Here is a 14,001-nt window from a genome sequence, read left to right on the forward strand (position 1 = left end):
ATCCCTTCTCCTTCATTCTCCTCTCGGGATCTTGGGCACGCACGCACACGCGCCCGGCGTGAGTTTTAAGCCACTGGGTCCGGGACACGAACCACGGTCGACTACGTGGGAATCCAGCAACATAGCCATTACGCTAACTGCTGGTTCCCCATCCTAAAACATTTTGGCATACATAAGTGCCCAAGATCTGACAGGCTAGAGGAAGGGAACTTCAGTGTGACCATATCCTGTGGAAGGTGCTCATGTTTTTGTCTCTCTCACTCTTATGGATGCACATATATGTTCTATTATAAACCAAAAAAAGTGAAAAAAAGATTTATGAAAAATATATATTAAGAAAAAACTATGCATTTATTTTATTCATTTTTTTGCACCAAAATGAACTCATGCTTGAATTCCACTTTCCATGAGCCTTTTGAAGTCCTCTTGTGTTTTACCTTAGCCATTCTCATAGGTTTGCCATACATCATTATGGTTTTAATTTGAATTTCTCCAACAGATAATATTAAGCATTTTAACTAATGCTTACTTGTGATCTGTATACTGAGTCTGATGAGTATTAGAAGATAGGATCTTTGAGAGGTGATTAGGTCATGAAAATAGAGCCCTCATGAATGAGATTAATGTCCTAATCAAAGAAATACAACAAGCCAGCAGGTGTCATAGTGGTTAAAGCCTTGGATACCACATGACAGACAGCACAGTTCAAGTCTTGACCTGGCGGCATGCTGGGAACGTGTGCATGTGTGCCCCAAATCCTGAAAGGAGAATGGAGGAGAAGGGATCTGTGACTTGGCCATCTCCCCAGAGGGTGATTTCTCACTTTCCCTCTCTGTCTTTCTCTAGTGAGGACACGCACCCTATAGCAAAAACAAAAACAAAAAACAAAAACAAAAAAGGAAAGAAATTCCACAGACCTTCCTGGTTGTTTTAAGAACTACTTTAAGGACCAGCAGATGGCATAATGATTATATCACTGGACTTCCACCTAGTCGACTGTGGTTTGAGTCCTGGACCTGGTGGCTTATACTCACACTAGCACATGTGCGTGCGTGCCCAAGAGCCCAAGAAGAGAATGGAGAAGAAGGGATTACAGTGTGGCTATTCCCACTAGGAAGTGATTTCTTGCTTTCTGTCGTTTTCTCTGTGTCATTCAAGCAAACACATACACCCTATAACAAAAACCTCTCTTAAAAACAAACAAACAAAAAAACTACTTTATGTGTTATATATGATGTTTTATAATATAATGTATTAATACATAAAGCAATTCTTAGTTCATGCATATTCTTATAAAGTAACATATGTATACATAAAGTAACATATATACATAAGATATATGTACATATTTATCAATCTACTCGTATTGAAATATTATCAGTTCAAATGAAGTATAGAAATCTTACCTCATTTATCTTCCCATATTTACAATACAATTGTAATCAATATTTTTTATATGCATTTAGAACAATATCAGACAATTTTTTTTATTTCAACTACCAAACTTCATTTAGAAAACTCAGGAGAAAAGAGAAATATTTTCAAAGATACACACACAGACACACAAGCACAGATAATTGTGAAAATATGGAGTTGTTTTGTTTCAGACTTTGGATAGACATTAAAAAATGTTTTATCTGCAATAAGGTTATTTATGGACTTATTTACTTCAGTCTTTTGAGAGAAAATCTAAGGAAATAATAATAAATCAAAGGAAGAATTGTGAAACCTTCACAGAGAATTTAGATCTTTTCATCTAAACTGTGATTTATCATCATGAGGACCTGATGACATCATTTGTTGCTATTTTACATTACTCGTTATCTTATACATGTTTGTCCTCATTCTGGTCCATTCTGTTGCTAATAACATAAAACACCTGGATCTGGGTAATTAATAAAATAAAAAAAGAGAGCTTTATTCAAGTCGCAGATTGGAAGTCCCAGGTTTGGGGCCACATCTGGTAAAGGTCTTTTGGATGCATTAGAATAGGGTGGAGGGCAGGGGCGCATGCATCTATGTCTGTGTGTCTTTGATCTGGTATTATTCCCTCTCTTACAAATCCACCAGGAATTTATCATGGGATATCTCCCTGGTGCTTTCATCCCTAATTTCCTGCCAAATGTTCAATCTTTCACCACCATGATTACGCTAAATTTTACTCTCTTAATCCCATCATAGCCAAATCTCAACTCATGAATTTTTGGCTCCCCAAACTATAGCATAGTACCATCTCCAACAATGGTTATTTTGGAGAAGACACCTCTTTGTTTTTATTTATTTATTTATTTATTTATTTATTTATTTATTTATTTTGGAGAAATTTTTACTATAGGGCATGTGCACTCACCAGAAAGACAGACAGAGACAGAGACAGAAGGCGAGAAATCACCCCCAAGAGGGGATGGCCACGCCGCAATCCCTTCTCCTCCATTCTCTTCTCGGGATCTTGGGCATGCACGCACACACACGCACTTGGCATGAGTTTAAGCCACTGGTCCAGGAATCAAACCGCAGTTGACTACATGGGAGTCCCGTGACATAACCATTACGCCAACTACTAGTCCTGAGAAGACACCTCTTTATACAAAACAGTCAAACAGAAGACTGTTGCTTAGAAACATTAAAACAGAACAAACGGAAATTAAACATCTCATGAAGCAAAATTCTATATGTTTTTGCCATCATACAAAAACACAACAAACAGCTTCTACTTTGGAAAATAAAACTAAACTCACTGAACAAGTACTTTTCAACAGTGATGCTATTGAAATTTTGAGATACATAATTCACTTTTTTTGTGAGGGCTTTCCTTGGTATTGTAGGATATTAAGTAACATGCACAAATAGATGCCAGTTGTAACTCTCACCCCTCTCCACCCCAGTTGCAAAAAGTAAAAATAAATTTCCAGATATTCCTAAGCATCTCCTGGGGGTCAGCTCTGATTGAGAGTTTATTGTGTAAAAATGGGGCATCTTACCTTTGTCTTTTCTTATCCTTGTCTCTTATTTCTTTCAGCTCCATGATAAATTTTTACTTATGATAAGTAGGGTATCTTCTTATAGTTTCATTCTTTTTCCATTTGCAAACACAGAAAATTCATACACACACATATATATATATATATATACATATATATACTATGTATAATTTAAAAATTTTTTGAACAGCTTATTTATTCCATTAGAGAGAGACAGAGACACAAATACAACAAGAGAGAGAACAGATGGGGCAACCCTAATGGTGTTTTTATGCTGTGATCTATGTCTAGTCTTAGTTAGTTTGTGTAAGGTGCATGCACATGGCGTGTTCATGGAGGTCCTCGGACATCAAACCCAGGACCGTTCCCATGTGGGTCCTGTTGTGTTAATGATGTGCCATTTCCTGACCCTATATTTTTTATTTCTACATTCTCTTTTACCATTGCCACTATTTGGGCATGGACTTGACTCTGACAGGCTAACTTAAATATCGCTTAAGGAGGTTATCATTATCAACAAAGCACCCTGTTTACTGGCCAGAGGTCAACTAGTGCTCACGGGGAACAGAGAATGTAGGCAGAGTGTCGACATCTAGGCAAATTTGACACGATTCTGAAACATAATGTATTATGGCAGCACGATTAAAAATTTTTATTTATTTTTTTCATCAAGGAACAAAAGAGACGGGAGGCACAGTTTCTGAGTTCATAATGTTTGGCTAAACATTTCTCAAGAACGATTACAGAGAAATGCTTCATAGTATGTTCATAGAAGTAACACTACATGTGTGTCAAGAGAATAAGGCAGAACAGGGTTTTGTGATCAGTTGAATTTGGGAACATAGGAAGTTAAACAAGACTGTTTGTTACTCAGAACGTTTTATACTTTACCTGTATTAAAAAGGAGACACAGTATACATATTTAAACAGTAGGACCTAAGTTATTTAACCTATGAATTTCCTAGACATATTTGAAGACAGGACATCTTTTTATTCTTTATTTATTTATATACTATACATCACTGTATATCTCTATAAGACACACTACAGTACTTAAAAGTTTTTCAAAGTTTTTTATATTACATTTACTCACATAGAACTTTATAGTGTATAACTTTCATTTTTCCAGCATAATTACCATGCATCTCAGTCAAGACAAAGACATTACTATACACATCATCAGCAAATAGCTTTTCATTTTTTCAGGTTATTATTATTTTTTAAACATTTGATCGCTATACATCATTTGGCTTACAAAGAGAACTTACCCAGCATGAAATACTTCTCAGACCAGTCCAGTTGAGAATACCATACATGCTATCATTAACAGGTAATAAACCATTTCTGTGTCTCACAAATGTCATGCCTCTTTATTTTTTCTCCTGATTTCCTTCTCTATATTCTTCCTTTCTCCACTCCTGCCCCACTTCCACACTGTCTTCAGCATCTGTAACTATTTTCACTCCTTTTATACCTTCCAATATTTCAATCTCTACCATAAAGTGTGGATAGTTGGTATATATTAAGTAGATACATACAGTATCTTTCTTTCATAGTCTGGCTTGCTTCACTCCACAATAGATCCTCCATATCTGACCACTTTCTATCAAATGCCAGAGTCTTGTTTTTCATAGATAAATAGTATTTCATAGAGTATATGTGCCACACTTTTTCAATCCATTCATCTGTTCAGGAACATTTGGACTGGTTCCATGTCTTGGCAATCATGAATAATACTGTAATGAACATTGATGTGCAAGCACTTTTCTAACTGAGCTTTCTCCTGTCCTTTGGGTAGATACCCAGGAGTGGAATTGCTGGAACAAATGGTAGTTCTATTTGTAGATCTTTGAGCAACTTCCATATTGTTTTCCACAGTGGCAGAACCAATTTACATTCCCACCAACAGTGTTGGAGAGTTCTCCTTTCACCACAATCCTACCAACACTTACCATTTTTTGTATTTTTAATCTTCGCCATTCTGACAGGGGTTAGGTGGTATCTTATTGTGGTTTTAACTTGCATCTCTCTTATGATGAGGGATATTGAGCATTTCCTTATGTTTCTTGGCCATTTGTATGTCTTCCTTAGAGAGATTTTTGTTCAGCTCATTTTCCCATTTTTTAATTGGGTCAATTTCTTTTTTTCATGTAAGCTGCTTGAGTTCCATGTGTATTCTGGTTGCCAGTCCCTTATCTGAGGCATAGTTTACAAAAATATTCTCCCATTCTGAGGGTTGTCATTCACACTAATTACTGTGTCCTTTGCTGTGCAGAAATTTCTTAATCTGATATAGTCCCACTTTTCTATTTTAGGGATTATTGCCCATGCTTTGGGGGTCTTATTTAAGAAGTCTGACTACTCCAATATCTCCCAGAGTTTTCTCAGAATTTTCCACTAGTAATTTTTATACTTTGAGGTCTGAGTTTCAGATCTTAGACTCATTTTGAGTTGGTTAAAGATGTGGATTCAGCTTCTTCTTACAGCAGTTGGATACCCAGGTTTCCCAGCACCATTTGCTAAAGATGTTTTCCTTTTCCAACTGGATTGACTGGTATTCTTTGTCAAGTCAGTTGGCTGTAAGTTTTTGGGTTTATTTCTGGGGTCTCTATTTATTACATTGGTCCACTTGTCTGTTTTTGTGCCAATGCCATGCTGTTTTTATTATCACTGCTTTATAGTGTATTTTGGGGTCAGGGAGTGAGATATTGCCCACTCTACTCTTCTTGTGCAGGATTGTTTTGCACTATGAGGTCTTTTATGATTCTAGGCAAATGCTATGATTATCTTTTCTAGATCTGTGAAGAATGTCACTGGTGTCTTCATTGGAATTGTGTTAAATATGTAGATTAATTTGGGTACAACTGCCATTTTGTTTATATTAATTCTTCCAATACAGGAACATGGGATGTCCTCCCTTGTTTTTGTGTCATTTTCAGTATCTCTTAAAAAGATTTTCAGTTTTCTTTGTAAAGGTTTTTTTTTTTTTTTTTGAGAGATTTTTGCTATAGGGCACGTGTGCTCTCCAGACAGACAGAGAGAGACAAAGAGATAGGAAGTGAGAAATCATCCCCCAGAGGGGATGGCCATGCTGCAATCCCTCCTCCTCCATTCTCATCTCAGGATCTTGGGCACGCATGCACACATGCCCGGCGTGAGTTTAAGCCACCAGGTCTGGGACTTGAATCGTGGTCAACTATGTTGGAGTCCAGCGACATAGACATTATGCCAACTGCTGGTCCCTTTGTAAAGGTTTTTGACTTACTCAGTTAGGTTTATCCCTAGGTATCTTATACATTTTGTGGCTATGGTAAAAGGGATTCCTTTCTTTCAGGTCTACTTCATTCAACTTGTTCATAAAAAGAAATGCTATAGATTTTTGGATGTTGATTTTGTATCCTAATACTTTATTCATTTATTATTTTGAGAATTTTTTATGGGAACTTTTAGGTCTTCTAAGTACATTATCATGTTATCTACAAATAAAGATATTTTCAACTCTACTTTGTCTATTTGAATGCCTTTTATATTAATATCTTTCTTTTCTGATTGCGTTGGTTAAGACTTCCAGCACTGTATGAAAATAATTGGAGAAAGTGGACAGCCTTGTCTAATACCAGTTTTTATTGGAAAAGGTTTTAGCTTTTCCCAATTCAGTATAATGCTAGCTATAGGTTTTTCATATATGACTTTTATTGTGTTAAGAAATGATCCTAATCATGAAAGGGTGTTGTATTTTATCAAATGCTTTCTCTGCATCTATTGAAATGATCATATGGTTTTATCTTCTTTCTGTTAATATGGTGTATTATGTTTATGGTCTTGTGTATGTTGAACCACCCTTGTATCCCTGAAATAAAACCTACCTGGTTGTGATGAATATTCTTTATTATATGTTGTTGGATATGCTTTGCAAGTATTTGTTGAGAAATTTTGCATATACATTAATCAGAAATATTGGATGTAGTTTTCCTTTTTTGCCATGTTATCTGTTTTGAGAATGAGGATTATGGAGGCTTCATAAAATGAATTTGGAAGGTTTCTTTCCTTTTGAATCTTTGGAAATAATTTGCATAGGATGAGGTTAACTGTTCCTTAAAAGTTTTGTAGATTTCAGAAGTAAAGCCATCAGGACCTTGGCTTTTTTGTTGTTGTTAAGAAGTTATTTACTACTGATTCTATCTCATGGTTTGTTATGGGCTTATTCAGTTTTCTATGTCCTCCTAATTTAATCTTGGTGGATTATATGCATCCAGAAATCTGTCCATCTCCTCCATGTTCTCTTGTTTGTTGGCATATAGTCACTCACAGTATCCTCTAATGATGTTTTGTATTTCTATTGTGTCTGTTGTAATGTTGCCTGTTTTAGTAAGTTTTTGATTTATCTGGTTTCTTCCTATCTTCTTCTTTATCAGTCTAGGTAATGGTGTGCAGAACTTGTTAGTCTTTTCAAAGAACCAAATTTTGCTTTCATTTATTTTCTGTATAGTTAATTTATTTTCTGTTTTGTTTATTTCTGCTCAAATCTTTATTATTTCTTTTCACCTCTTATTTCTTTGTTTTGTTGTTGTTGTTGATGATGATGATGTTTTTCAATTTTCCTGAGGCATGATGTTAGGTCGTCTATTTGCCACCTTTCTATCTTTTTCTTATGCATACGAATTGCTATGAATTTCCCTTTTATGACTCTTTTTGTAGTATCCCATACATTATGGAAAGTGGTGTACTCATTATCATTTATTTCCATAATTTTTTTTAATTTCAGACTTAATTTCTTCAATATTTAAGAAGTCGTTCAGAAGTAGGCTTTTTAGTTTCCATTTGTTACATTTGAGTTTTTTTCTTGAAATTAATATCAAGTTTAATTCCATCATGGCCAGAGAAGATGCTGGCTATAGTTTCTTTACCTTTAAATCTGTAAAGGCTTGATATGTCCCCTGTCATATGGTCAATCTTTGAAAAGGTTCCATGTGGAATGAGAAAACTGTATATTTTGTGGTTTCAGGGTGGAAAGTTCTATAGATGTCTGTCAGGCCCTTTTGATGTATGGTATTGTTTATGTCCTGTATCCCTCTGCTTATTTTTTGTCTAGAATATCTGTCTAAAGGAGATAATAAGGTGTTGAAATCCCCAACAACTATAGAGTTGCAACCTATCTCTCCTTTCAGCTCTAGCAGTCTTTCTTTCCTTCATGTATTTAGGTGCTCCTGAGTTGGATGCATAGATATTTATAAGCATTACATCTTCTTGTCCAATTACCCCATTTACTACTATGTAATGCCCTTTTTTGTCTCTTAGAGTTTTTGTCTTAACGTCTATTTTGTCTGAAATCAGTATAGCAACTCCAGCCATTTTTTGATTTCCATTTGCATGGAATGTCTTTTCAAGGCCTTCACTTTTAGTCTATGTATATCTTTTTCCATAAGGTGCATTTCTTGTAGGTAACAGAGGGTTTCTGTTTAGTTTGTTTGTTTGTTTTTGTTTTTGTTTGTTTGTTTTAATCTATTCAGCCAGTCTGTGTCTCTTGATTGGAGAACTTAATCCATTAACATTCAATGTTATTATTGATATTTCTGGACATGTTCCTTTCATTAGGTGAGCCATTTTCTTTTCTTTTCTTTCCCTTTTTTTTTGTTGTTGTTGTTCTCTTATATCTGTCTGTCTAACTTTTTTAGTTTTCTGGTAGAGTACTCCCTTCAGAACTTTAAGAGCTGTTCTAGAATTAGTAAATTCTTTCAGGTTTTGTTTATCTGAGAATGTTTTTATCTTTTTTTTCCCATATGAAGAGTAATGTTTCGGGTAGTATTCTTGATTGAAATTGTTTTTCATTTAACACCTTGACTATATTTTCCCATTGTTTCTGAACATGAGGTCTGATGTTAGCCTGACAGAATAACGTTTGTAAATAAGGTGATGTTTCTCTCTTGCCATCTTTAGTATCCCGTCTTTGTCTGTGAATTTGACCATCCAGGCTACGATGTGCCTTGGAGAGGATCTTCTTGAATTGATTCTATTTGGGGTCCTATATATTTCTTGGGTTTTGGTATTTGAATGTCTCTCTAGGTTTGGAAAGTTTTCTTCCAAGATTTCATGGAATAAATTATCAATGCCCTTATTATATTCTTCTTCTAAGATACCAATTATCTTGGTTGTTTGGGCACTTGATGGTATCTGGTACTTCTCATATACTATCCTCATTTTTCTTGGTTGTTTTCTCAGTCTTTTGGATAATTTTTTTCTAGGTCAGAGGTTTTGTCTTCTACATTCAATATTCAATCTAATCTAATACTTTCAAGGAAGGTTTTAATTTTCTATATCAAATTATTCATCTCTAATAATTCCATTTGATTCTTTTTTATGGCATCTATTTCAAATTATGAAAGGACTTCCTCACCTCCTGGAGCACATTGTCTCTTTTCTCTTGCATCTCATTTAGTTTGGTCACTGTAAATATTCTGAATTGTTTATCTGACATTTCCATGAGTTCCGTAGTGTTGTCTGTGAGTAATGAGGAATTGATGTTTTCCCTTGAGGGATAAACATTTTCTGGTTGCTCATATTTCTTGTGGCTCTGCGATGGTTTCTAGTCATCTGGTGATCTATTTGCTTCTTTCTAAATTCTTCAAGGTATCTCTGAATGTTAAAAGGTGTGTAGGAGTAGGCAATTGGTGATTTCTTTTCTGCTCTACCTCCAAGTTGCTCATCAGGACCTTGCATTGTTGTCACTGGCCCTGGGAGCTCCAAAGTCCTCCTTGTTTCTAGAGAACAGGTGTGCCTGAAACTGAGCAACTGAGCCTCAATTTAGGAACAAAGAAGAGAATTATTGTGTGCAAGCCCCCTGCTATAGAAAACAATGAAGTCCTGAGAGTTCAAAGGTGTGTGGGGGAGGGATGAGCCATGGTTCCCAGTGGTATAGCCTTTTTGTCGCAGTTGGCCTACCATATGGCAAGGGCCTTAGCTGGAACGGATGCTTGGGTTGGGTGGTGAGGGATACAAACATACTATGGTATTTGAAAGTATGCATGTAGTACATAACTATCAAATCAAGGAAATTAACATATGTATTGTTTTCAACAGATAGTTTACATTCTTTTATCTGCTACATGTTTCTGTCCTGAACCTCCTACCCACTCTCTACTATCCAATCTTTTCCCATATAGTCTCTGGTACCTACACTTGTCCTCCCTACTATTATAGCTTTGAATCTTTCAATTGCTGCCATAGAATGTTGATATTCAATGTATTGAGCAGGGATACACTGTGTTTGTCCTTCATAGTCTGATTTACACTCAACATTAAATCTTCTGTATTTATCCACTTCGAATCAAATGAAATGGTCTCATTGTTTCTTAAGGCTGAGTTGTATTCCATAGCATATATATGACACATCTTTTCAATCCAGTCATTGCTCTTGGACATTTATTTAGGTTGATTCCATTTCTTAGCAATTGTGGCTATTACTACAATAAGACATGGATCTGCAAGTCACTTTCTGACTGTTTTCCTATCCTTTGGATAAATACCAAGGAGTGATACTACTGGTTTATTTGTAGGTTTTTGAGGAACCGTAAGTTTTATTTGTAGGTTTTTGAGGAACCATCACATTGTTTTTCACAGTGGCTATACTAACTTATATTTCCACCAATAGTGTAAGAGGGTTCCTTGAACAAACAGACACAGTATTGAAGAAAGCAATCCCATTTACAATAGCCATCAAAAAACTCCCCCAAAAAACACCCCCTCCCCAAAAAAACCCCAAAAAAATACCCTAGGGATAAATCTAACAAAGGAGGTAAAATATCTTTTCAAGAAAATCTCTGAAGAAATAAATTGAATACAACACAAAAAAATTCAAAGACATCATTTGTTCAGGAAAATCAAAATGTCACTTCTACCCAAATTAATTGATGTGTTTAACTCAGTTTCAATGAACTTACTTATGACATTCTTTACAGCAAAAGAAAAAACAATCATGACATTTGTCTTGAATCATAAAAGGCTTTGTATCACCAAGGCAATACTGTGTAAAAAGACTAAAGTAGAATGCACCTCACTACCTTACCTGAAAATATATTACAAAGCTGTGATAATCAAAAGAACATGATACTCACACAAAAACAGACATATAGACCAATGAAACAAAATAGTGAATAAATAAATAAATTCCCAAAATATAGCCAAATGATATTTGACAAAAGGTATGAAGTAATTCAGTGGGAAAAAAGAAAGTCTTTTCAGCAAATGGTGCTAGAACTGGATATCCATCTGCAGGGAAAAAAAAAAAATCTGGACTCCTATTTCTTACCATTAACAAAGAGATATTAAAGGGGCCAGCAGGTCACATGGTGATTAAAGCATCAGACTGCCCATGGCTGACCTTGGTTTGAGTCTCTTACTTGGTGATTTGAAAATCACACTGGGCACATGTGCATACATGTCCAAAATTCTGACAGGAGAAGAGATGAAAAAGGATTGCAGCATGGCCATTCCCCACTTGGGTGAGGAGGAGGTGATTTCTCACTTTCTCTCTCTCTGTCTCTCTTTAGCAAGTGCATGTGTCTTATGGCAAAAACAAATAACAAAGGTTATTTAAAAATAGATAAAAGATTTAAATGTAAAGTCTCAAACTATAAAACTATTGGTGGAAAACAAAGGGGAAACTCTTAAAGACATTAAAGTCAGCAGAGATTTCATAAATAAGACTCCAAAAGCACAGGTAATAATCCCCAAAATAGACAAATGAGATTACATCAAGTTAATAAGCTTTTGAACAGCAAAGGAAACAATAATTAGGGTAAAGAGACTACCGTCATAATGTGAGAAAATATTTGCAATCTACACCTTAGATAAGGGATTGATAACCAGAATATACAGGGATCTCAAACAAGTCACCTGGGGGAAAAAAAAAGAAAGAAATACTCCAATAAAAAATAGGCAAAAGAGCTAAACAGACAACTCTCCAAGAAGTACAAGAGAACAATCAAAATGCTTATGAAAGGGTGTTCAGCATCTCTTAACATAAGGGAAATGCAAATCAAACTGTTTGATTCCAGTTAGAATGGCTTCAAAAAATAATAATAAGGGTCTCTTTTTCTTCATAAATTGTCATGCAATCAGTGGACTTCATAGTAGTCTAGGAAATCCTATAAGCCTTAGTTTGAAATGACATGCATTGAAAATATTTGGCTTAGTTTTTTCATTCTGGAAGAGAGGAAAAGACGCACACACATATACACATAATCACAAATAATTATTTTATACATCAAAATATAACTAATAGTCTAGTAATTAAACAAAATTCGTAGAAGAACTGCGTTTTTTGGTTTTAGAAACGATTACTAGAAAGACAGTATTTTAGTTCAGACTCACGATGGGTGGGGCATATGGGACTAATTATATGGGAAATCAGTCCATAGATGAGTATAAAAACGTGACTAGTTCAAATGCGAGAGAATGTGAAAAAGTCATGAGAAACATTTCTAACGGAGTTCCGTTGGTTGCAATTCAGAGACCTGGCACACTAACTCAGATTTTTGAACTCCAAGAGAGCAGTGGAAGCATTTGAAGACATATAGATCATTTATTTGCAGAGTAGTTTTTCAAGAGCATAAATCTAGCCATTGAGTACAGAACAAACTGACAGAAGAAAAAAAAAGAAGAGAAGGACCAATTGTGAGGTTGTTAGAAAGCTTTGAAGACATGTAACCTGGAATGGACTGAGGAGAAGGTAAGGTCGGTGGGGATGGACATGTGCATCTTTTCCTTGCATGAAAACTTTGTGTGGGTGTACGCAGATGATGTGGTGGTTAAGGTTCTGGACTACCATGTGGCTAATCACAGACCCAGTGACTTTAAAATCACACTGGACACATGCATGTGCACTCGAAATCCTGAGAGGAGAATGCAGGGCAAGGGCTGTCCCCACTGAGGTTTCATTACTCATTTATCTTTCTCTGTTTCTCTTAGATGAGCACATGTGCTCTATGGACAAAAACAAAAACAAAATGAAAAATCTAAAAAACAAAAAAAATTGTGTAGATGGATGCTAATTCCTACCCTCTCTCAGTGATCACTCAAACTTAGGTTATGTGTTTTGCTTTCAAAAATTAAAAACACAGAACTTTGTAAGTGTAGCTCAAATTTAATTCCTAAAGTATATCTTACACTGGTAACAATTCTAATGTCCTTTTTATATTTTTAGTTTTCTTGTAAGCAACCCTTGGTTTTTGCTCTTCCAATGCTTGTGAACTTGATATAATTTATTTTCATTTTTGTATAGCATGTATCACCTTTTTTTTTTTTTTTTGGAGGGGTTTTTGCTATAGCGCGCGTGTGCTCGCCAGGCAGACAGAGAGAGAGAGAGCGACAGAAAGTGAGAAATCACCCCCCGGGGGGATGGCCACACAGCAATCCCTTCTCCTCCGTTCTCCTCTCAGGATCTTGGGCACGCACGCACATTCGCCCGGTGTGTTTTAAGCCACTGGGTCCTGGCCACGAACCGCGGTCAACTACATGGGAGTCCAGCGACATAGTCATTATGCTAACTGCTGGTCCCAGCATGTATCACCTTTTAACATAATATATATTTTACTTATTTATCTACCTGTTGTCTGTCTCCACTACTAGAATGTAAATTGTGAATGTGGAGGTCTTTGTTTCGTTCAAAGATACATTAAATAAATTTCAAAGTGCCCAGAACATAGTATGATCTCAATCCAGTTTGTTGAATGAATACATAAATAAATAAAAGAAGTATTAGTCGTAAAGCCAGACTAGATTGTGACACTCAGTTTTTCTAGAATAATTAACACTTGGAGGGTAGAGTATGCTATTGATACTATTTCCAAACTGTAAGATCACTATTGTACAGAAATTGAACCAATCACTGTTAGACTCATGCTGCAACAATATTTTAGTATTGAAATTGAACTAAACTAGGTAGTCATACAGATCCCTGAGGGGCAATCAGTTACCATACTGGAAAAGGGCATTTTTGGATGGTCACTGAAAACAGATGACT

The sequence above is a fragment of the Tupaia chinensis genome, unplaced genomic scaffold (assembly GCF_000334495.1).
Source record: "Tupaia chinensis unplaced genomic scaffold, TupChi_1.0 Scaffold000066_1, whole genome shotgun sequence".
NCBI lineage: Eukaryota > Metazoa > Chordata > Mammalia > Scandentia > Tupaiidae > Tupaia > Tupaia belangeri.